Here is a 25,389-nt window from a genome sequence, read left to right on the forward strand (position 1 = left end):
ACTTAGGGCACTATCCTTGAGCTTCTTTTCCTCAAGGCTAACACTCTACCACTTGAGCCACACCACCACTTCCAGATTTTTCTGTTTATGTGGTACTAAGCAATCGAACCAAGGGCTTCATCATGCTAGGCAAGCACTCTACCACTAAGCCACATTCCCGGCCTATTTTTTGTGTATTTGATTTTGTATTTTACTTTATATTTTGTGATAGATTACAATTCCAAGTCATATAAGTATATGCACTATACAATGTTTTCTTTATCCACACATTAATGGACATTTATCTTGGCTGTCATGAATAATGCTGCAGTAAACTTGGTCAAGGAGATGTCTCTTCAGCATGCTGATTCCATTACTGTTGAGTGTATATACATTAGAGAGCTTGTGGAATGAAAAGTTAGGTCTCTTTTTTATAAAGAATTTCTATATCATTTTCCATAAAAGATGTATAAATCATCATCTAACACTTAACAAGTAATTCAAGAGTTTCCTTTTATCCACACTCTCATCTGGCAAAGTTTGGGTTTAAATTCCACACTTATGTAGAAATACCTCTTAATACATTTATCACCAATGAGTGCTTTCTTGGGTCATTTTGGCTTGCACTGATCTTTCTTCTCATTGATGGGAATCTGCTTTGTTCTCATAACTCAATATTCTACCACGGCTTGGCCCATAGACTACTGGTCCCCCAGGAGATCTTCCAAAAATTTTCTAGTCCAGTCTTCAGCTTAGAATCTTAATCTAAATATGAATGCTCATTCCCTCACCCTCTCAGGTGATAGGTACCTGAGAGTCAAGGCAGGAGACTTGCTCAAACTATAGGTTCCCAAAGCCAAACCTACACCATAAACTCTGGAGGCACTTTGAACCTTTGAGCTCTCTGTGACCCTGCCCCTAATAATGACCCAACTTAAGCCCCTCCATCCCTGCCATTACACTATGCCTCATGTTTCGTGACTTTCCTCAGGTCAGCATGATGTCCCTCTTCAACTCTCCATTAAAGTAGATCTGGTCTGCAGAGGTAGTTTTCTGCTCTTTCTTTATTCTAATACCCTCATGACTCAGTTTGCTAACATTCATGAGCATCTGCTTAGAACCCATGAACAAGTCCTTATTGACTGTAAATGCCTCCGCTGGTTGGACTCTCCATTTATCTCAAGCTAACCTAGTAGCCACCACTCTTCAATAATTTTAATGTACAATTTCTTTTTATACATATATTTTTATTGTGAAAATATTGTACAGAGGGGTTACAATTACATGGGCAAGATAATGAGTACATTTCTTATCAAGCATTGTAGTCTCCTCCTTTGTTTCCCCTTCCCATCCCTTCCTATCCTCCCCCAGCCCTCTCCACCCAATACTCTCCCCCCACCCCGCCCGCACCAAAGTTGTACAAGTTGTTACGTCGAAAACGAACTTTACAGTTTCTTTTTTATTTAATTTTATTGTAAAGATACTGTACAGAGGGGTTACAGTTACATAAAAGGTAATGAATACAATGCTTGTTAAACATTGTTACCCCACCTTTGTTTTTGTCCTACTAACTCTTACTTCCCCCACCTCCCCCACTCCTCCACACCTTGTAAAGTTGTAAACTTAATTTCCAACATAGTGTCTTGTATCATTGTTGCAATAGATCATCCTGTGTCATTATTTCAGTATTTTGTTATAACACTTTTCCTTCCCCAAATTATACAAATGTATATAAAAGATGCAGGACACCAAAATCAAGTACAGTGACAACAGGAGATATACCATATGGTGAAGAACATACAAAAGAAACCAAAAAAATATAACATAGTACATTAAAAACAACAATGAAAAACCTCTTTGGTCCATATCTTGGGGTTAATTTTGCTTATTATCAACTTATATGGTCATATGTACATAGCTTTTGAGCTTTTCTGTTCATCTGAGATTATCTTAGACATATATTAATTATTGCAAGTAAACAAAACCATGAGATCTATATTTTGGGGGTCTGACTTACTTCACTTAATATGATTTTTTCCAAGTCTTTCCATTTCCTAACAAATGGGGTGTATCATTCTTTCTGATGGAAGCATCAAATTCATATATATATATAGAGAGAGAGAGACAGAGACAGAGACACAGAGACACAGAGAGATACCACACCACCACATTTTCTTGATCCATTCACCTACTGAAGGACATCTGTAGAAAACTAAATTTAGATCCTTATATATCACCCTGCACCACAATTAACTCCAAATGGATCAAAGACCTCAAAGTCAAAGCAGACAACCTGAAAACATCACAGGAAGGAATAGGAGAAACTCTAGGGCTCCTTGGCACAGGCTAAAATTTTTTTTAATAAAGGCCCTGAAACACAACAAATCAAAGAAAGGTTGGACAAATGGGATTGCATGCAACTGCAGAGCTTCTTTATGGAAAAGGACACAGCTAGCAAGATCAATAGAAAGCCCACGGATTGGGAGAAGATCTTCATTAGCCATACAACATGCAAGGACCTCATGTCTAAAATATACTTAGCATTTAAAGAACTAAATCCCCTCACAATAACTCCTCAAAGAAACAACCACTCCATTAATAAGTGGGCCAAAGGCTTAAAGAGAAGAGAAAATAACAATGGCCAACAGACATGAAGAAAAGCTCAACCTCTCTAGCCATAAAATAAATGCAAAACAAAACAACATTGAGATACTACCTCACCCCAGTTGGAATGGCTATCATCAAGAACTCTAATAACAACAGATGCTGGAGGGGATGTGGACAAAAGGGAACCCTACTGCATTGTTGGTGGGAGTGTAAACTTGTTTAACCACTCTGGAAAATAGCATGGAGGTTCTTCAAAAGACTACACATGGAAGGGGAAACAAAGGAGGAGGCAACAATGCTTGATAAGAAATGTACTCATTACCTTACCCATGTGATTGTAACCCCTCTGTACTGTATTTTCACAAAAAAAGAACAATCCCACATTTGGGCCTTTACCCAAATGATCACAAATATGTTTACTGCAGTATTAATGCATAGTTTCTTCTAAACTTTCTATAAACCATATCATGTACACATGTAGTTAACCTGACTGATTAACCAGTCTATATACTTCTCTCTTTGAAATTAAATTTACTGTTTCTTCTACCTTATATTGCATCTAAAATTTTCTCTGACAAAATATTAAATTACATATTCCTGAAAGTGCTTAATGAAGTCATATAAGTTTCTGGGGGATGTTTTAATGCTTTTTAACCACATTTAAGCCATTTTAGTTTTTACCATGAATATATTTCAAATAAATCAGTCTTTTTTGTTTTGTCGGTCGTGGGGCTTGAACTCTGGGCTTGTGTGCTATCCCTCAGCTCTTCAGCTCAAGGCGAACATTCTAACGCTTGAGCCACAGTGCCACTTCCAGACATATCAGTTTTTAAAGAGTAACATCATGATTTTTTTCAGTTTAAAAAATTACAAGACTGAAACAATCACATTTCTGTCTTTATTTTTCCATGATATAAAAATTATTTGTCTTTGCTTTGTAATGATATCTAGTTTGGTACAAATAAAAATATTTTTGTTCTCAAAGCAGTACACTTAGAAGAAACTTAAAGAGTCATTTATCAAGTGTTTCAAATCTCTGTGCAGATTCAGGGACATTTTAAAATCTTGTAGCAAAACTTATTAAGCTTGTGTTATTTTAACATGACATATTTAATTATGTTTAAACACATTCTGAGATGAGAAAATATGTGAAATTGTAAAGCAACTTCATTATTAATATGGTTTGAAAATATTTGTATTAGAGATCAGATTAAAAATTGTATTCATAATTGAATCTCAGAACTCATAAAGCTGCATCATTGTTCCCACATTAAGGAGTTATAAATTTTATGCCCAATAATTTGTTTTACACCTAATGAATATATTTAATATATGAATATGCAAATATATCTAAAATCTGCATTAAAAATTATATATGTGTATGCTTTTGAATGTGTGTTAATATGTGTATATGTATAGAACAAATACCACCCCTTTCCGTATAGTTTCTGCATGAACTTGTACCTACTTCTATTCACCAAAGCCCTCATAGTATTTACTTATTTGAACATTTTCTCCAAATTCTTTATCCAAAATCTTTCTCAATAAGTTCCATTTCATTCTCTGAGTTTGAAGTTTCAACTTCATTACCTGATATGATAATCTCTTGTTAAACACCATTAATACTAAGAAGTACCATTTTGGTAAAGATTTGTAAACATATGCACCTTGGAGCATTATTGTAAAATAAAATTTTCCACACTGATATTTTCCTTTTCATTATCCAAAGATCACTTTTATTTTGCACGTTTACATACTACAAACTTATTTGAGTAAATACTGTGTCCCTTTTGAATAGTAGTGCATTTCTTGCCATTTAATTAAGAATACCATGAGAATAAATATGGTAGACCAATATCTAACTCAGAACTGTATAAGTACTTTATATTTTATTTACATTAATTGTATGATATGTATTGCATTATGATATTTTGGGTTTGGTATATTTTGTTTAATGATGGCATTTATATAATTAGTATTTTCTCATAAATATATCACTTTTGTGGTAAGTACATTCAATAATTTCTCATAGTAATTTGAGAAACATGAATTATTTTTATATATTTTTATTGTAAAGATACTGTACAGAGGGGTTACAGTTACATGAGTAAGATAATAAATACACTTCTTATCGAGCATTCTTACCCCCTCCTTTGTTTTTCCCATCCCATCCCATCCCTTCCCACATCCCCAAATCCTTCCACTGTTTTCAACAGTCTTTTGTACATCTCATTGCTGCAATGCATCAACATGTATCCTTGTTTCAACATTTTATTATTTCCTTTACCCTCCTCAAATTAGAAAAACATGAATTAATTTTAATATCATCTCCCTATTATCCCATATAACACCAGAAGTAGTTCTTCCTTTCTAAGTATCACATCATTATCTTTTAGCCAATCTCTTCTCATCACCCCTCCCTCCGATTCTCCCAGGCCAGTAGTTACTATGATTCAACCGTATTATAGCTTCAATGAATAACATTTCTGATTCTATATGTGAGAAATAGGTGTCTGTCTTTCCACTTCGATAAACATTTCCACATCCTTAACTTCCCTTAGACTCCCAAGCATCTAAACATCTGTTTCCATCAATTTGTGTTTTATATTCTACATATGAATCAAAGCATTCATGTATACCTGATTTTACCTGACCTCACTTGGCATAATGTCCTTCAAATCTGTCCATATTTTCATACAGAAAATCACACTTTTTAAATATCTAGGTACTATTCTACTGTGCAAATCTAGCACCCTTTCTTTATCCTTGTGTATAGATAGACATTCAAATTGATACCATATCCTAGCTTTTGTATAAAGTGTTGTGACTTAAAAGGAATGAAATGACAGTCTGACATTCTGCTTCTGTTTCCTTTAGGTATGTACACAGTAGTGACATTATTAGATTTTGTGGTTATTCTTTTTCAACCAAGGCATAAAATAACTTTCATAATAAGATACAATAATTTAAAATAATAAATAGTACTATTTGGAGTTTTCAAAATCTTCAATAATTCAGTAGTTATGTGTATGTGTCCAAAAATAATCCAATTAAATGAGATAAAATCTTTACTTTCTCAAATGAGATATGTACATGACCAATGTTCTTTTGGAAACATGTTCAATTCAAACCATTTTAAAAGCACCAATCATAATTACAAGGGAATAGTACCTCACCTGAGATAGAAATGAATATTATGTAATGGAAAAATAGCTTTGGTAAGGATATTGAAAAAAGAACACATCTTAAGTATGGTTGATGGGAGTGTAAATTATTGAAGATATTATAGGAATCAATATGCATATTTCTAACTCAGTATTCTAAACTTTTTCAACATTTTTAGTCATACAAGCTGCAATGGATGTAAGATATACATATATCACATACCAAATATACATTTTGTATGTGTCTTAGTAGAAGACAATTTATCCATAGCAAAACTATGATCTTGGACAAAAAATATATAGCAAATGCCCTATAAGTTGAAATCATAGTATGTTTCAGCATTTTGTTATTTGTATTGATATGATTGTAAGATTTGTTTACTTTCATGTGTGTCTATTCTCTAGAAAGCCTTATTTATATTTTATACTTTTATCTTAAAGTAGTTGTACAAAGCAGGTGCAGTTACGTATGGTGCACAATGAACCCGAATCAATGTCACTGCTTAGAAAGCCTAATTCAACACATACAAATCTGTTGCATGTAATAAATTCCTGTGATTAAATCTGTTGCATGTAATGATTTCATGTGATTATTTTACTCATGGTACAACATTTATGTTAATGTCTGATCAGCATTATAAAATTATAAGCAGTGATGTTAGATTTCATGTATCCTAAATTCAAAGATTTCCACAATGTTAATAAATTTTAGATGTTTATTTCAAGTATCTAAGGAAACCAACAATATCATTCATTAAAATAACCTTGGAATCTGACTCTTGCACACAGGTTTTCCTACTGTGGGAAAATTTTCTTCTGAAATTTTCAGTTGGGCCAAGTATCTTCATACACACCTTCAATCACAGGAGAATCACAGTCTCAGGCTAGTCTTAAAAGTTAAGACCCAAACAGGAAAAAAAATGAGCAAAAGTGAAAGCAGTGGAAATGAGGCTCAAATGGTAGAAAACTTTTGAGAGCAAATGAAAAGTCCTGAGTTCTCTCCTCACTGCTGTCAAAATTGTTTAAGTGTCAAGCAGAGGTTTTTAATCTATGCTTCCAATTATCATGCACCTTATTTACGTATATTTATTCCACTGAAGCTCATTCTCTAAGAAAGCAGAGATCTGCATATTCATCCAGGTCAAGTCTGTGTTCCAGAGCATGCTTGCTTCAATTTAATTAGAAGTGTCCGGAAATTTCTCGCCTTGAAAACACTAAGGAAGTATTATCCATGCTTTTTATTTAAAATATAAACTAACATATGGCAGGCAGAGAGAAAAAATGAATTGTCTATGCTGATAGGGTTTTATATTGGACACACGCTATGCTCTCGTGGTGAACAATGTAATTATAATACTATTAAAATTTATATTTGAATATCAATTCAGATTTTCCATAATATATGTGATATGTACCTATTTCCCATGTTATACTTCTTATATCAAATAAAAATCACAAATATAACTAAGAAATGAAAATTGTGTCAAATGAACTGATGGACAAAAAGCTCTCTAGTCTTTAAAATAGTAGAGAATCATGTGTGTGTGTGTGTGTGTGTGTGTGTGTGTGTGTGTGTGTGTTTGCATAATAGCTTTATATATTTTGTAACTAAGTCTTCTCTGACATAAAGTTAGCTATTTAGCTAACTTCCAGAACTATGATATTAAATTGCATAAAAGTTCTCATAAGTTAATGGGAGAGTACCCTTTATTGGAAGCAGAAATTGGAGAGTATAAAAGACAAAGTCTTTCTCACCAGCAAGAAATTTAGTAATTGTATGGCTATAGTTTTCATAATGAGAAAATACAATGGTGAGCAAAGTATTCACTGTCCAACAAGCAGCTGAAATCTTCTATGTGGAGGAAATATATTGGTCATTAGTTATTCGTTATAAGAGAACTTGAAATTTTGAAATGTTTTTAATTCTATTTTTGAAACTTAAGTGGTGATAATGAAGCACATTATCCACTTTATTTCTGACAATTTTATTTAATAAAAGCTTCCTTTATGTATGCATATATACATGAAAGCACATATTTTAAAATATGTATATTTAGACAAAGGAGCAATTTAAAATTTCTCTTAATTTTTGAAAACTCAACAAAAATATGTAACTGACACATATTATAAAACTGAAATTTATCATTTTCACAAAGTCACTATCCTATCACATACCAGACACCCATTGTCCCAAATATCCAATTATCTGCCTTTTCTACAGAATACTTTTGCCTTGTTGCTACTTCCTACAAAATGAATCCCATAGTATATGTGGTACATAATCTGCATTATGTCTGCATGTTAATGCTATAAATCATTGTGAATAATAGAGATCCACTCACATCACTGATTTTAATATAACTAATGTTAATTTAGTTTGTTTATTGTTATTATACTGCAGAATTTCATTTTATAATCATGTGCCAATTCATCTCTTTTTTTAACTGATGAGCATTTTGGATACTGCCCAGTCTATACAAAATTATAGAGCATATACAAATATACAGGCATGTGAAAAAATTAGAAGATATTATAACATTTGGTTAGTAAATTAACACATACTTACCTCCTGGAAGTATTTTTGGAGTGAAATTATTGCCATGTATTTACATGTTCTACTTTAGTAGAACTTCAAGAAATGGAAACAAAAGTTTGACTTTTTTCCTGTGTTGCTGCACTTTTTCTGTACCTTTTCTCTTGTTTGTAAGTTTTTCCATTTGGGGGAGGATAAGGTGGAACAGTGAAATGGAGAGACAAAGGGTGAACAAATGGAGTAGTAATATTCACTAGACATTAAGTTGAAAATGATCTATACAAGTTGTGGGGTAGAGAGTCAAGAGGGAAAAAACTGGGAGAAAAGGTGACACTGTTCAATATGAAATGCACGCATTACCTGACTATGTAAGCTCTCTACATCAACTACACAATAGAAATTCAAATAAATACATATATAAATAAATAAAAGGTAGTCTATAATAAAAGAGTAATTTGTAGTTGCAATGCAGTTGCAAGAGTCTTCAGTTTTAGGTACACTAGGATGAACCCTTTTAGGTTATCTTAACAATATTATTATTTTGATATTGTAAACCAATAATATAGGATATAAAATTATTCATGAATATATTTTTAAAAATCCAGCACTTGTCAATAAGTTTTATTTATTTATGTGTTATCTCTAATGTAAATATACAAAGGGCTAACAATTCAACAGACCAGTTTGTGGGTACAATGCACCTTTAAATGCCACCCTGACAAATTCCTTTATGGTAATAGTTACCATAATTTTTTTACTTATTTGGCTGTACTACTAATGTGTGATCATAATAAAGATATAGGCACAATTATTAGATTTGAGTTAAAAGGTAGGAGGCAAAAAACAATCTATGGCAAAGCTTACCTGCCTTATTGGACAACAAAATGATTACCTTATTCTTAGGTGTTTTTAGAAATTAACTTCTAGGTATGGACTGACCAGCAACAATGCCATTTTAATTAAGCATAAGTCTATCCACTTCTAGTCATCCATCATTGAAATCAAATCCCTCTTTTTTGATCATATCATTTTTCAAAGGAAGTTGGCCTTGTGATAATGAAATGCTTACTGGATTCAAATTCCTTATTTGTAAGAAAAGATGAATACTTCTGGATATTATTGAATTTTGAAGATTAGTTGGGAAAATTGAAAGTGTGTGCTTTGTATAATAGTTAAAAATATGAAGCAATCAGTAAGTATAATCATTTATACTTGTAATTATCACCTATTGACATTAGTAATAATTTTTGCTCCATATTCAAAATTGTCACAATATATAATATGATTATTATAGCAAAGGCAATATAGAGCCTCTAGAGTGAGATGGCATTATACAGATTTCTTTGACCTAGACCTATGAATAAATAGTATGACTGGGAATTTCAGTGTAGATGAGGTAAGATAGGTTAGTATCTGTTTAATTAAGTTGTGTTGATGATGTTATATATCCCATAAGTAATGAGAAACTTTAAAACAATTAAAATTGGTGCAGGAAAGAATTAAAAGAAGTGTAGTGATTTGTCTGAATTGTATTTTAGAAATATAAAACCTGATCCAGACTCATGCTTTTAATATTAGCTGCTACTCAGGAAACTGAGATCTAAGGATCAAAGTTTGAAGTCACCTCAAGCAAACAAATCCAACTGGCTCTTAATTAACTATCAGAAAGCCAGAAGTATAGGTGTGGCTAAACTCTTTCAACATTATCCTTGAGTACAAAAACCTAAGCAAGAACTTCAGCCTTTAGCTCAAGCCCTAGTACAGGCACACACAGACACAGAGATACACAGAAACATACACACAGACACAGACACAGACACAGACACACACACTCACACACACAAATAGTTATGTAGAAAATGTTAATAAGCTTAAGAATGAGTCCTGAATAATGCATAATCCTTAAGAATTTATAATGAAATTATGCTTGAAATTGTATGATAGTTTGAACCAAGGAATCATGCCTAGGGCTTATACAAAGTGAGCATTTTCAAGTACATAACTGGCACATAGAAAATATTGAATATTTCTTTTTCATGTTTTTATTGCAAAAATAGTATACATAGGGGTTACAGTTACATGAGTGAAGTAATGAGTACATTTCCTATCAAGCTGTTACCTCCTCCTTTGATTTTCCCCTACCATCCCTTCCCTCTCCACTTCCCCAACTCTCCCTCTCCCCCTCAGTTGTAAAGTTCATTTTCTATATAGTGTCTTGTACATCTCATTGTTACAATGGGTCAACCTGTATCCTTGTTTCAGAACTTTGTTATTTCCCTTCCCCTCCACAAATTAGAAAAATGTATATACAAGATGCAGGGTATTTCTTTAATACAGTTTTTATTCATTCTAAGGTTTTATTCCATTTGTAAATCCATTTAACAGGGTTTTTTATATTTTAGGATTTATATAAGAGTTTCGGGATACTGTTAGCTTATTTTCATTTCCTTAAATCTTGACATTTTGTGATTTTGTCCAATATCAACTATAGCACAACAAATTCTTAAAGACATTATTTTAAATTACTGCAGTTTAAAGAATACATGAAAATGCATCAAGGTATGAAATCATGCTATGAATTTTAAAGGAAGGGATGTTACATTCCATAAAACACTATAACTTAAATGTTTGTTATATGATAACATTTGAAAGTTGAAAAGTTCCAGAGGTCTTAAGTAGAAGTTGTATAATTCCCCAATTACTAACACATTTACATTGGGAAAAAAACATTTATTCTAATATTTAAATATTCCCTTTCCTCAATGATAGCATGAGAAGAAATAGACACCTCATTATATGACTCTGGGGTGATATGTACATTTTTTTCCTTTTGCTTAGTGTCAGCTGTTCCCTCTTTCCAGCTCATTCCCTCCCTCCCAGTGCTGCCATTGACATATTTAGTTCGTTTTGATTAATGACCAGTGCAACTCATCGGTCCCACTGTTGTATGTTTTCCCCTGTTTCCCTCTGTTTCTGTGCCCTCCTCCCAGTTTCCCTCAGGTGTGTACATATATACCATATATGTGGTCAGCAACATGGGATCATTTATTAATGATACAACCAGATGAGTGGGGGTCCTTTGTTTCTTGAGTCTTGTTTACTTTGTCATATCTCCTTACATTTTGGATTTAACATCCACTTATCAGGGACACCATGTGCCATTTGTCTCTTTGCTCTTGGCTTACTCACTCAAAATGATGTTTTTCTAGTTCCATCCATTTCCCTGCAGATGCCATTATTTTGTCCTTTCTAATGGCTACATAATATTGCATTGTATATAGGTACCACAATTTTTGGATCCATTCATCTGTAGTGGGGTATCTGGGTTGTTTCCATATTCTGGCTATTGTGATCAGTGCTGCAATGAACATGGAGGTATCCCTGTATCCTGGTTCCTGTTGTTCAGAATAGACGCCAAGGAGTGGTATGGCTTGGTCATAGGGGAGGTCTATATTTAGCTTTCTGAGGTATCTCCAGATTGTTTTCCAAAGTGGTTGTGTTAGTGTACATTCCCACCAGCAGTGTAATAGGGTTCCTCTTTCTGTGCATTTGTCATTGGCTGAATTTAAGATGCGGGCCATTCTGACTGGGGTAAGGTGGTATCTCAGGATTGTTTTTATTTGTTTTTCCTTTACAACCAGGGATAGTGAACATTTCCTTATGTGTTTCTTTGCCAATTTTATCTCTTCTTTTGAGGAGTCTCTTTTTTAGATCTCTTGCCCATTTAGTAATTGGTTTGTTAGGTTTGAGAGGGATTAGTTTCTTGAGTTCCTTATATATACTAGATATCAGCCCCTTGTCTGATAGATTGCTGGTAAATATTTTTCCCAGATAGTTGGTTGTCTTTCTAGTTTGGTTGCTAGGTCTTTAGCTGTGCAGAAACTTTTTATTTTAAGGTAATCCCATTTGTCAAGTCTCTCTCCAATATGTTGTGACCCTGGAACTCTGTTCAGGAAGTTCCTTCCTGTGCCTATAAGTTCAAGTGTCTCTCCTATTCTGTCCTGCAGTAGTTTCAATTTCAGGTATGATGTTAAGGTCTTTAATCCATTTTGAGTTGATGTTGTGCATGGTGACAGGCTGGGGTCCACTTTTTGTTTTCTACATGTGGCTGCCCACATGCAGTCTTCCCAGCACCAGTAGTAGAAAAGGCTATGCTTCTTCTACTGCATGTCTTTGGCTCCTTTGTCGAATAGCAACGGACTGTAAATGTGTGGTTTTATTTCTGGATCTTCTATTCCATTTGTCTTCGGGTCTGTTTCTGTGCTAGTACCAGGCTGTCATTGTTATTATGGCTCTATAGAAGACTTTGAAGTCTGGCATTGAGATCCCTTCCATGTTGTCTTTTTTGCCTAGAATTGTTTTGGCTATTCTAGGTCTTTTGTTGGTCCATATGAATTTTTGGACTGTTTTTTGTATTTCAGTAATGAATGTCATTGAGATATTAATGAGAAGTACATTAAAATTGTATATCAATTTTGGCACTATGGACACTTTCATTATATTAAGTCTGCCTATCTAAGACCCTGGAAGGTCTTTCCATTTCCTGGTGGTGTCCTCTATAATTTCTTCAAGTGTTTATAGTTTCCATTAAATAGTTCTTTTACATCTTGGTTAGGTTAATTCCTAAATATTTTATTTTTTAGGTTATTTTGAATGGGGTTGTTTCCTTGATTTTTCTTTCTGCCTGTACATTGTTGGTGTACAGAAAGACAACTGATTTTTGTGGGTTAATTTTGTATCTGCTACTTTCCCAAAATGTTTTATAAGTTCTAAGAGTTTGGGGTGGAGATTTGGGGATCATGGAGATATAGTATCATGTCATCTACAAAAAGGGATAGTTTAATTCTTCCTTCCTTATGCAGATCCTTTTAATGTCTTTTTCTTGCCTTATTCCCCTGGCTAAGGATTCCAGAACTATATTGAAAATGATTGGTGAGAGTGGGCCTCCTTGTCTTATTCCTGATTTTAGGAGAATTTGTTGTAGTTTTTCCCCACTAAGTATTATATTGTCTATTGTATATGGCTTTCACTGTGTTAAGGTATGGTCCTTCTATTCCTGTTTTCTCCAGAGCTTTTAACATCAATGAATGTTGTATCTTATCAAAAGCCTTTTCCACGTCAATGGAGATAATCATGTGGTTCTTGACTTTGGATCTGTTGATGGATTACATTTATTTATTTACATATGTTAAACCATCCCTGCATCTCTGGGATGAAGCTTACTTGACCATAATGTATAATTTTTTTATGTTTCTGGATTCTGTTGGCTAGAATTTTATTAAGGATCTTTGCATCTGTGTTTTACCAAGGAGATTAGTCTGTAGTTCTCTTCTTTGTTCGGTCTTTGCCTGGCTTGGAAATAAGTGTGATATTGGCTTTACAGAATGGGTTTGGGATAGCTCACTGTGTTTCTATTTCTTGGAAGAGTCTGAGAAGTCTATGTATTAGATCCTCTTTAAAGGTCTTATATAATTCCATAGTGAATCCATCTGTTCCTGGGCTTTTCTTTGTTGGAAGACTTCTGATTGTTCTATCTCATTGTAAGATACGGTTCATCTAATTGGTTTATATCTTCTTGGTTCAATTTGGGCAATTTGTATTTCTCTAAAAGTTCATCCATTTCTGCTAGGTTTTTTTCCTTAGTGAGTATAGATTCTGGAAATAGTTCTTTATAATTGTTTGGATGTCTTGGGTATTTGTTGTAATTTTTCTCATGGCTTCCCTGATCTTATTGATTTGGGTTTCCTTTCTCCTTCTTTTTAGTTAATCTTGCCAAAGGTCCATCAATTTGATTGATATTTTCAAAAAACAGCCTTTGTTTTATGAATTTTATTTTTAGTTTTCTTAAGTCTCTATCTCGTTAATTTAAGCTCTTATTTTGGCTGACTAGATCCATATAGTAACTTTAGGTTCAATTTTTCCATGCTTTTCTAGCAGCTTTAGTTGCAACATGAGATTATTTACTTGGTCTATCTCTATTTCCTTGATGTGTGCATGGGAGTGATAAATTTGCACTTCAGGATTGCTTTTGCCATGTCACAGAGGTTTCTTTGTGATGTTATTCATTTTCATTTAACTGTAGGAACTTTTTAATTTCTTCTTTAATTTCTTCTATTACTCAGGTGTTGCTCAGAAGTGTGCTATTCAATTTCCATGTATTTGAGTAATTTCTGTGGTATGCTTTGTTATTGATAACTAGCTTGATTACACTGTGGTTGGATAAAATACAGAGGATTCGGTCAATCCCCTGTATTTGCTTAAATTCCTTGTATGAACTATAATATCATCTATTTTGGAGAAAGTTCCATAAGCTGCGGGGAAGAACGTGTACTGGGTGGATTTAGGGTGGAGAACTCAGTAGATGTTAATTAGTTCCACTTGAAATATGGCATCACTTAGCTCAGTGACTTCTTTGCCAATCCTCTGGTTGGTAGACCTGTCTTTTGGTGAGAGTGGGGTATTAAAGATTCCTAGCATTATTATATTTCAATCTATTTTATTCTGTAGGTTTGAGAGTGCTTAACATATTTGGGTGCACCAATGTTTGGGGAGTATAAGTTGATAATGGTAATATCCTCTTCTTTTATTATTCCCTGTATTTATATGTAGTGTCTTTCTTTGTCTTATTATACTGATTTTAATGAAATGTGTATTTTGTTAGATATCAGGATGGCAACTCCTGCCTTCTTGCTGGGAACATTTGCATGGTAGATCTTTCTCCATTCTTCACTCAGAGTTTGCTTTTATGTTTGGCTGTGAGATGGGTCTCTTGAAGGCAACAGATGGATGGGTCTTGTTTTCTGATCCAATCAGCAGTTCTTTTTCTTTTGATTGGTGAATTGAGCCCTTTAATAATTATGGTTATTATAGGGAGATGCATTCTGTTTCCTGTCAATTTTCTCTTTTCCTTTCCTCCTGTCCTTACTAAGTTAGACTTCTAGTGATCTCTGTCTGATGTGGATCCCTGATTTGATTGCTTTATTCAGGTTGTGTTCCCCCTCTTAATATTCTTGGTAGTAATGGCTTATTGTTTATGAACTCATTTAGTTTTTTTACTATTAAACATTTTAGTATCTCCATCAAATGTGAACGCTAGCTTTGATGGGTATATAAGACTAGGGTATCAGTTTATGGTTCTCAGGACACGGATCATACTTTCCCAGGCTTTCCTTGCATTCAGCATCTGTGTGGAGAGATCTGCAGTAATTCTGATATTTTCCCATTATAGTGTAGCTCCTTCTTTGTTTTGGGGGCATGCAAGCATTTTTATTATTGTTAATTATCTATCATTTTTACTATAATGTGCCTAGCAGTGTTGATCCTGCTTGTTAGGTGTTCTATATGCTTCTGTTATGTACGTAAGATGTTCTCTTTTAAGATGGGGGAAATTTTTATTGATAACTTTACTGAATAGGTGTTGCATTCCCATGCTCTGATATTCCTCACTTTCATCCACTCCAATTATACAAAGGTTAAATTTCTTGGCAATTTTTGCTTGTTCTTGGATTTCCCTTTGGCATAATTTAAGTGATTTTTTCCCATATCTGTGACATTTTTTCCAGTTGCATTTTGTCTTCCGTATCTGATATTCTATTTTCCATTTCATTCACTCTGTTAACTATGGATTCCATTGTGGTTTGCATGGAGGAAATTGAGCCATTTATGGCTTCTATATTGGTACTCAGAGTATTACTCTTATGTCTTAGCGAGGTGTGTACTGAATCTATTTTTGCATGTATCCCCTGATTCAATTCCTGCATCTCTTTTGATATTTGTTTCTGTGTTCTTTGAACTTATGATCTATTTCTCACATTAATTCTTGAGTCATTGCCTCCAGCACCTCTCAGATGTAGTGTTTGTCTTCCATTCCTTCTTTGCTTCCACCGACACTCCTCTGGGTGGTTACTGGCTTTTGGGGGTAGCTTGCTATCCTGGCTATTGATAAATCTTATATTTTTCTCTGTGATTTTCACATGGGGATTCAAGGATTACTGGGGACTCATCTGAAACTCCGACTGTTTTGGTTAATAGGTGGCTGTCTTTGCTTGTTCTGGGTTGGTTCTTGGATCAATTGATGAAACTTGTTCTCAGCCCTAGGTTGGCTGAGAGAGTTTGTACCTTGTCTTGGTTTTGTTGGGGGAGAGGCTAACATGCAGCTGCTAGTCTGACCCACATAGGTATCTCAGCTCTCTGCTGGAGATCACAGGCAATTCCCACCTTTAGCCAAGGACTAGGCAGCCTAAACTGCTCTTGCTTCCTCCTACAGGTGTTCTTGGCAAGACTAGGTATGCTGGGTGTATTCTCCCAGCATATGGAGTCCGCTATGTGTTCCTGAATATAATCAGGTGCTGGCAGCCTGAGCTGTCCAATCCACAGTCTGAGATATACAGGTCAGGCTCTGGTGGGATTTGGGCTTATGGTCCTCCCACCATGATCACACAGATCTTTTGCCATCACAGGCACAATTGCCAAGGGTTGTGGTTCTCTGCTTTTGCCTCTCTGCTGAGGTGTGTGTTCAGCTTATGACTTCACTCAGAAAGGGTGGATTGTGCAGCTAAGGCACCTGATCTCCAGGCCAGGCCCTGGTTCCTGATCCCCCGCCTGGGGCATGCAGGTTGAACCTGTATTGCTAGGTATCCCCCAGGGTATGCATCCTGGGGTAAGCAGTTCAGATTTCTTCTTCTGCTGGCTGCTGGCTGCTGTGTCCTGCAGGTGCTGTTCCTGGCTTGGGTATTTAAGCTCCCTCCAAGGGTGCTTTTGATCAAGCCTGGTGGGCTAGATGTATTCCACAGGCTGGTGGGGCATGTGCACAGTTTCCAGTTTTAGTGCAACCTGTAGTCCAGGTGATAGGTGGAGGGGTCTGGCTCAAGCTCTGGGTCTTACTGCCAGAGCTGGTCTCCCTCAAGGGAGGAGGGCGCAGTCCCCTGCTGGGTACTCACCCTGGAGCTAGTTGGGAACTCTCCAGCAGTGCTGTGGCAGACTGCTCTTTCTGTGCAATGCAGGTCGCTGGCTGCCACTGTGCTTTGTGTTCATTTGAGATGCTTGTAGGCTGGGCCGGGTGGTGGTGGTGGCTCCAGGTCTGTGTTTCTCCCCGTCTCTGCCTCTGTTGATGCTTTCTGGGTCAGTCCTGCTGGCATTTTTGCGCTGGTTGCGCTGGGGGAGGAGTCTTCCCACAGGTTCTGAGCTCTGAGGTTTCTGTACATTTGTACTCTCCAGGTCAGCACTGTCACCTTGGGAGTCTTCTGCTCTGGTGTTCTGCAGATGACCCACTGTGGCTTTGGGGTCTCTGGTAGCCCCTGCTGGGTGGGGCAGAGCCCGCTGTATTTTGGTGCATCGCTGCATAACCAGCAATGGGTGGGGGAAGGGTCTTTGCACTTTTCCATTCTGAAATTCTTCCTTTTCTTCCTTCCTTTCTTTATTTTCACCTTCTGTTTTTCTCTGGGTGTTCAGCTTTTTGCTGTTGTCCATCTCTTGGCAAAATTAAGCACTGGAACCCGAATTCTCTATTTGGTTGGAGAGAGCTGTGGTGTTTCCCTACTTTCCTGTCGCCATCTTGGTCCCCCTCTAAACACCAACTTTTCAGAAATTAATGAGAAATCATGATGTCAACAAATGTTGTTGGAGGTTGTAATACCAAAGTCACAGGAGATTATGCAGGCAAAAATAGGAAATAGAGGCACTGAAACTTGTCAGTATAATTAAGACATTTGAGTTAATAAAAACATATACACATGATGTGATATTTCTCAACCATGAAACAACATGAAAACATTTCAGTAAAATGGATGGGATTAGTAAAACAATATAAATACAGACAGACATGAACTGCATGTTCTCTCTTTTATGCAAGTTAAAAAGTAAAATTGCTCTTGGTTGTAATTTAAATACTACAGTGTAGAAAAGTGGAGAGAGTGACATACTTTTCTCATTCCTGATTTTAGAGGAAATTGATTTTAGGTTTTTTAAATTGGGTATAATGCTGGCTGAAGGCTTTTTCTATACTGCCTTTAATATATTCAGGAATGTTCCACTCTTGGGCACTTATCCAAAAGATTAAAAACAAAGCTACCGTAAATTCATCAACACAATCATGTTCATTGCAGCATTCTTAAATATAGGTTATGGAATCAGCCCAGGTGCTCCTGAATGGATGATTGATCAAGAAAATACATTATATACACACAATGAATTTTTTTTTTTAGTTGGTGTGGGCACGAACTCTGGGCCTGGATGCTGTTCCTCAACTAATCTGCTCAAAGCTAGTGCTCTACTACTTGAGCTACAATACCACTTCTGGCATTTTTGCTTATGTGGTGCTGAAGAATTGAACCCAGGGCCTCAGGCATGCAAGGCAAGCACTCTACCACTGAACCACCTTCCCAGCCCCCACAATGGAATTTTATTCATCTATTAAAATGAATGATATTATCCGGCACCGGTGGCTTATGACTGTAATCCTAGCTACTCATATCTTAGAGAGCTCACCTTGAGCTGAAGAATGATCCAACAGTGCCCAAGCCCAGAGTCCAAGCCCCATGACAGACAAAAAAAGAAGAAAAAATGAATGATATTCTACCATTTATAAGGAAATAGAAAGATAGATAAAACTTATATTATGTGAAGAAAGCCAGACCTAGAGAAACAAAGCCTGCATGGTTTCCTTCATTTGTTGTAGATAGAATGTGCTTATAAATATTATAAGTAAACATACCATCATGCTAGTTACAAATGAATTAAACTGAAATCTAATAGAATCTATGTAGAAACAAATGGTCAAATTCTTTAGAAAGACTGTCAAGGCCCAACAAAAGCCCAATAAAGAACCAGGAAATGGGTAGTGCAACAGGGTCTGTGGGGCCCAGGGGAAAGTTTAGACACATGAAGAGGGGGGGGGGGAGGAAGAACACAGTCTAGAATTCACTGCATGTATCACAAAAAAGTAGGGGAAAGGCTGTATCAAAAGGGGGTGAAAATTAAAGAGTTGACACAGATCAAAATGGGTTGTTTTCATAAAATTCTCTTACGTAGCATAAAAACTACAAAATTAAGATAATTGAGGGAAGTGGTAGTTTGGGAGGTATGAATGACAATGCTGAAATGGGTGACATTGATCAAGATATACTATATTCATAAACTGTTTTATTGAATGACAATTCCTTTGTACAACTACTGAAATTGGGATGCTAAATCTAACCAGCACCATCTTTGGCATGTGTTGGATTATAGGGTATTGGGTTTAATTGGCACCATCTTCTCTAGTCCCACCTCTTGGTGATGGGCCTGCCTAAATTCCTGGAGCGGGGATTTAGACAATAAGTTACTGGACCTGCCATTCTTGGGTCGTAAACTCTCAAGCTCCCTGTGACCTTGTCCCCTGACCTCACCTTATTTAGGCTCTGACTTGGTCAGGCACACATGTCTCGTGTTCATGTCCTGCCTCCTGGTTCTTCTCAGGTCACCATGGTGTCCCACTTCAGCTCTCTGTTAGAGCTGATCTCGAAGGAGGTATTGTTTTCTGCTTTTCCTTTGCTCTCTGGTTCTTATGGCTCAGTTTTCTGACAGTGCTGTGTATTCATGGGGCTGCAGGTCTTTTTGAAAAGAGTCCGTCTGCATTCACGGGCCTTTTAATAAAAACTCCCAATTTGAACTCTGAAATGTGGCTTCTCTGTTCTCTCACCATACAACACTACTGAAAGATAATAAAAATATTATTTACAAAGTAAAAATTGACCTGAATGTAGAATGCTGATTATTAGTGTAAGAAATGAGAGGCGAGTGACTGATACAGGCTCAAGGCTTTATTGGAGGACCTGCCAGACTGCTCCAAGTAGGAATGGAGGCAGCAGCAATGGACAGATATGGGTGGAATTTAAACAAAATTTTAGGGAGCAGTCACATGGGTCACATGGACAGTCACATAGGTCCCATTACTTGGACCATTGGAATTCTGGGCGGGGTGCCAGGGGGCAGGGGTGCCAGAAGAGTCAGTTCACAGAAGTAGGTATTAAGTGGGATAAGAGAATTGGAGAAGAGAGTCACGATAGGAGGAGTGTAATGAGACTTTTGCAGGTGGGGTGGGAATTTGAACATCACACCAAGAAAACAGTACAACATTGTGGAAATAGAAACTTAACAGATTTTTTTATAAACGGTAATGTTATAAGGACGGAGACTTAATTGACAAGCTGACTCTGAGACTTTAGAATTAGATGTTGGTAAAAGACGGTAAAGGAAATAAAGGGAGAATGCAATTAAGGTGAAAACTGTATACATGTCACAAAATTATCACCTAGAAAAACCTTGATGTGCACAATTAATGAATGGTAATTTTACAAAACAATTTCTTCAAAAAAGAATATATGCATCAGAAATTGATATTTATATAAGAAAAAGAAAAACATTTGAGTCAGAATATATTAATATACATAATAATTTAATCCTTTTCCCTATTTGATCTAATATATAACTGTGGAGTGCTCATCATAGTAACAATATATTGATTTCAGAATATCAATAACTTAAATGGATGTCAACAAGGTCAGAGATGTATAGATAGAATTAGAGGCTACTGCAATAAATGTATAGTAGTGCAGGGTTATTTGAAAATAGATTAGTGTTTGAATAATATTGAAATTTTTGTTTGCTTGTTTTTATTGCATTTTTGTTATGATATTTTGGCTATAAATTCTTGTTTTATTGTTGTTTTGAGACAAGTTCCACTATTCTGCTAAGCTGACCTGGAATTTCACACCATCTTTCCTTTAGTGTATTTATATTAATGACATGTGCCAACATTTATGGAAAAAATGTAATAATCTTGTTAACAACAATTAACATAATTTATGTGTCTATCCTAGGGCTTGAACAAGGGGCTTGGACAGTGCTTCTGAGTGTTTTTCCTCAAGGTTACCCCTTTCCTATTTGAGCCACAACTCTACTCCCTGTTTTTGGTAGTTAATCGGAGATAAGAGTCTGTGGTACTTTCCTCTCATGGCTGGCTTCAAACCACAATCCTCAGATCAGCCTCATCAGTAGCTAGGATTGCAAACATGATCCACCAGTGCCTGGCAATAATTCATTTAAATAGAAAAAATATTGCTGATAAGCTAAAGAAGAAAACCAAACTATTAAAATATTGAACTGCTTCTTATCAAATGCATAAGAGTATTTGTAATATTATGTCTGATGAAAAACACAGTTATAATAATAATAATAGCAATAACAATAAAGATGTGCATGGGGGCTCATGTCTGTTACTCAAGGGGCTGAGGTCTGAGGATCGTGGTTTTAAGCCAGCCTGAGCAGAAAATCCATGAGACTCTAATCGTCAGTAAACTAACAAAAAGCCAAAAGTGGAATTCTGGTTCAAGTGGTAGAGCATAGTGGAACTGTGGTTCAAGTGATAGGCCTTGATTTCAAACCCCAGCACTGACACACATGTAAAAAAGGTGTGCATATGAGATTTCTTGAAGATTTTAAAGTTACATATACATATATCAAAACACCATTTGACAAATAAATATTTGTAAATTAAAATATATATAATGCACATATAAATTAGCCAGGGATAGTGGTATATGCTTGTAATATAAGAGCTAGAAAGTTTAGAAAGAAGTTTTACAAATTTGAGGTCAGCCTGCATAACATTGAGAGACTTTTGTTTCATCAATAAGTAAATAAATAAATAGAAAAATGAACTAGAGTCAGGAGTTGCAGGTAACCTCAAGCAAGAATTGAGAGCTAATCTCAAAATAAAATCTAAAAGAGAGGGCCAAGTGGTATACTCAAGAGGTAGGACTTTTGCCGAGCATTTGTAAAGTCTTATATTCAATTCTCATAGTGAATAAAAATCAATTCAGTTAGGAAAATTAATTAAAATAATAAAGAAAGAAATGTAATGAAATTCTGGCCTTGTACTTGGAACAAAAATGGATATTAGAAATTAATGTAAGAATGACTATGAATGTAGAACAATATTAGAATACTTTCCTAGAATTCATGAGGACCTCGATTCTATCTCTAGCACTGTCCCTCTAAATGCAAACCTAAATAATCTTGGGCTATAATTATTCTTATGGTTTCACTAGTAACACCAAATGAATACAATAAAATTAAATCATTAAAATAGGTAAAAATGGCTGAGTTATTTTTGTTTGATATAAAAGTCTATAAAAATAGTAAATAGCTATTAAGCATGTAAACTCTAATAGAATATCCTATACATATGTTATTTATAGTCATAAATATACTTAATAAATATATTTATAATTTTGTAAATAAATGTATTCATGTATATATTAAAATGTATGCATAGGTGTGGTTTTGTATCATATTTGTGTAAGTATATTTTACATGTATAAAGAGAAAACTATATTCATGTACTTCTTGCCAATCATATAAGTGTTATTACAGATCTTAAGTGAGTACATGTTTCTCTCCTTCCATATCTGTGCCTATCCTACCAATTAAAATTCGGAGTCCATTTCTCTTGCACTCTTATTTTGTTGCCTCAAGGGCTGTTTAGACCAATATAATGCAGTGGGAACCACACTGAACTGGTTTTGAAGTTCAGATTTAGGAATCTTGAAATGCTCTGCTGCCTTTATTGGTAAGCTATCTATCCACCATCTAAATAAACCCAGTCTAAGCTGTTGAATGATGATGGGCATATGTTCCAGCTGCTCAAGCAAATCCAGTGAAGGGCAAGGCAACTCACAGAGAGAAACTTCCTACTAGGGCACCAGCTGATACAGATACATGAAAGCAACCTGCTGAGACCAACAGATTCCTCATCTAATCCCAGACCTACAGAATTATGAAATAGATGAATATCATACAAAATCACTAAGGTACAGTATGTTATAGTGTACCAAAAAGTAACTATGGCAAACTAGGTTTGTAAAAATATACACTTGATATTTTAAAACCTGGAACATTACAAATATAATCTCTAATTAATATTATTCTCTTATCCATTGATAGTAATATTAAATTGCTATTTCAGAATGTGATTCTCACATTACTAACCAAAGTATCTTATATTGTACATGGAAAGCAATCATTCTAAGAATACAAAAATGTTTTCCTTTAGTATACATAAGCATGCACAAATGATGCTTCTCAATTTTTATTAGGATATTGTATATTTACATCAAACGTTTTAAGGTTTATTATTTTCATGTCTACTAGAGCTCTGTGATAAACTAAGAAGAACTTTGTAATAAATGTCAGGAGACTGGTATCTGAGTCCTGGATTTTCCATTCACTAATGATGACATTTGACAATCCAACGAAATCCTCTGTACCTCATATTCAAATATAAAATGAAAATGGATTTCTAAGAACTCCTTTTACCTGTAATTTCCTATCTATAATTTTGAGATGATTAATAGTTACAGGTTTGATCTCATCCTTATAAGTTTTTTTAACATTTCTTTTAGAGATGGAATGGACAAGATGAAGAAGATGTAAGAAATGCTGTGGTTTTGGTGCACTGTCTTGATATTAAGTCACATGTTATTTAAAGATTACATCTTTGCACTGTTCACAATATTATGATAGAATATTAACTTTATAATATGCTCAGACTTTGTATAGCCTGAGACTACAGGAACAATGTGTGCATAAGAGATGTTAAGGAAAATAAATTGAAAAAGGTGAGTTGAATTAATACGTAAATTAACCGGAAAGGTCAGCAGTTTAAAACAGTAGGAGGCAGTGTTTCATCAAGTGGATGCAACACAACTGAAAATAGGCTATGGAATTTCGAGATTTGGTGGCTTAGAAGAAAGACATGAAAATAATAATTCATGGTTCATATGAATAAAGAAATCGCAGTCAACCATTCTTATTGTATGATACATTAGAAAGATAAAAGTCAGACTGAGAACCTTTTACACTTCAAAATGTTAGCATAGTCATCGGTAGAAGTGAACAGGAAGGAGGGAAATGCCCCATGCTAGTCTCCATTGTAAAACTATAGAAGATCCACACTCTGCGCCAATCCGGTGCCTGCATCTTGTATATATTTTTATAATTTGGGGAGGGGAAAGGAAATAACAAAATCCTTAAATAAGGATACAGGTTGACCCATTGTAACAACGAGATGTACAAGACACTATGTTGAAAACTAACTTTAAAACTTCGGGGGACGGGGAGGGAGGAGTTGGGAGGGAAGGGATGGTAGGAGAAAAATAAAAATAAAGGAGGAGGTAACAATGCTTGATAGGAAATGTACTCATTACCTTACTCATGTAACCGTAACCTCTCTGTACACTATTTTTACAAGAAAAAACACATATATAGATATACAACTATATCTATATATGTATATATATGAGATAATGGTCCTACATCTTTAAGGAATCAAACCTTGAAAAGCAAAGAGGAGCACAAAGGAACAACAGTATCAAACCTGAAGTCAAAGGCCTTCCCACACAAGAGAAGTCTCTTCAGGGAAATCAAAACATTTGAGCAAGGCCACAAGGGAAGTGCTCTCATTTTCTATCTCCTATGCCTTAGCCTATTAGATAAAACCCCAAGCCCCCATAGCTCCTTATCTTTGTTGCCTGACATGCCCTGTAAGTGTAACAATACTTTCATAACATGTCATTGTTTCTTTCTACTTTTCATGACTCTTTCACTGTTCCTGGGGTAGCACCCTAATTTTAGAATATCTACCAAAGAACCCAGAAGGAAAAATATGTCACTAAAGATATAGACTTTAGGGGCTGGGAAGGTGGCTCATTGGTAGAGTACTTGCCTTGCATGCATGAGGTCCTGGGTTTGATTCCTCAGCACCACATAAGAAAAAAGAAAAAAACCGGAAGTGGTACTGTGGCTCAAGTGGTAGAGCGCTAGCCTTGAGCTGAAGAGCTGAGGGACAGCGTCCAGGCCCAGAGTTCAGGCTCCACGACCAGACAGCCTCCCCTCCCCAAAAAAGATATAGACTTTATCTCCATATTTTATTCATTCTGATTAAGAGAGGCTGGTATCCTATTATGGAAGGGTTTTAAGTGTATATGTGTGTGTATATATACATTTGTATAAACATATAAAACATATTCATATATACATACATATGCATCTATCTCTCTGTGGAGGTTT

The sequence above is a fragment of the Dipodomys ordii genome, unplaced genomic scaffold (genome assembly GCF_000151885.1).
Source record: "Dipodomys ordii isolate 6190 unplaced genomic scaffold, Dord_2.0 Scaffold38, whole genome shotgun sequence".
Lineage (NCBI taxonomy): Eukaryota > Metazoa > Chordata > Mammalia > Rodentia > Heteromyidae > Dipodomys > Dipodomys ordii.